The sequence below is a fragment of the Ursus arctos genome, unplaced genomic scaffold (assembly GCF_023065955.2).
Source record: "Ursus arctos isolate Adak ecotype North America unplaced genomic scaffold, UrsArc2.0 scaffold_10, whole genome shotgun sequence".
In the NCBI taxonomy this organism is placed as follows: Eukaryota; Metazoa; Chordata; class Mammalia; order Carnivora; family Ursidae; genus Ursus; species Ursus arctos.
Genome location: NW_026622764.1, coordinates 21,559,890 through 21,560,772, shown reverse-complemented (window position 1 = coordinate 21,560,772; position 883 = coordinate 21,559,890). Strand labels below are relative to the sequence as shown.

The following is an 883-nucleotide window of genomic DNA, read 5'->3' as shown; positions in this document are numbered from 1 at the left end:
TGGTTCTTTAATTTCCTCCAGGTTTCATTTTGAGTGTCAACTCCGCAAAAAAGCTTTCTCCACCTTGTTATTTGAAGCACCATCCCTGCCTGTTATATTGTACTTTTGTAACCTTTTGTTTATCTTGAATTCTTTATTTATTTGTTTCCCTACGTGTTGGTGTTGGCTATCTTCCCCACTAGAGTAGATGCACTGTGGAGCCAAAGAACTTATTTGCGTCGTTTGCCATGCTATCCTCGATTCCCAGGGCAGTACCTAGCAGCCCCAGTTCCCTCATCTGTAAAATGGGGATAAATTATAATTTGATTTCATGGGGGTGATTTTGTGAATTGAATAAGAAAATGCATCCAAATATTTAAAAGAGTGCTAGTCTATAGTGGCTGTTAAAAAAATGTTACATACTTTTTCACACTTAAAATTTTGTACTGATCAACTTCTACATGTTACAAGTGTCTGGCTACAGAGGGGAATACATATTATGTTTAAAATATACTCAGTTTCTACACTTGATCTTAGCCAAAAGGCCGAGAAGCGATAAAATATACTCAGTTTCTAGAAATGCAAACCTTTCGTATTTCATATATAATGGATACCAATGATATTATTTATAGACATAATGGAAATTTGTCTTTTACCAAATTTTCAATTTTGGGATGGCTTCTTTTTATTATCAGAATTTCTGTGAAAATTAAATGAGTAGAATGATGAGCAATTACAGAATGAGATATCTCTGGGAATCAAATGAGCCTGTATCATTACTGCTTTCTTGAAAAACTGGTGTTAGAATAATACATGAGGGGCGCCTGGGTGGCACAGCGGTTAAGCGTCTGCCTTCGGCTCAGGGCATGATCCCAGCGTTCTGGGATCGAGTCCCACATCGGGC

The 883-nt window shown here is 37.4% G+C and overlaps 1 non-coding gene across 1 annotated transcript; it reads right to left on the bottom strand.

Annotated features, from left to right (window-relative positions):
* Positions 1-337: 337 nt before the first annotated feature.
* On the bottom strand, positions 338-536 carry LOC113251560 (U2 spliceosomal RNA). Its single transcript, XR_003314538.1, has one exon. It is a non-coding gene; the product is annotated as a U2 spliceosomal RNA (small nuclear RNA).
* Positions 537-883: the final 347 nt, after the last annotated feature.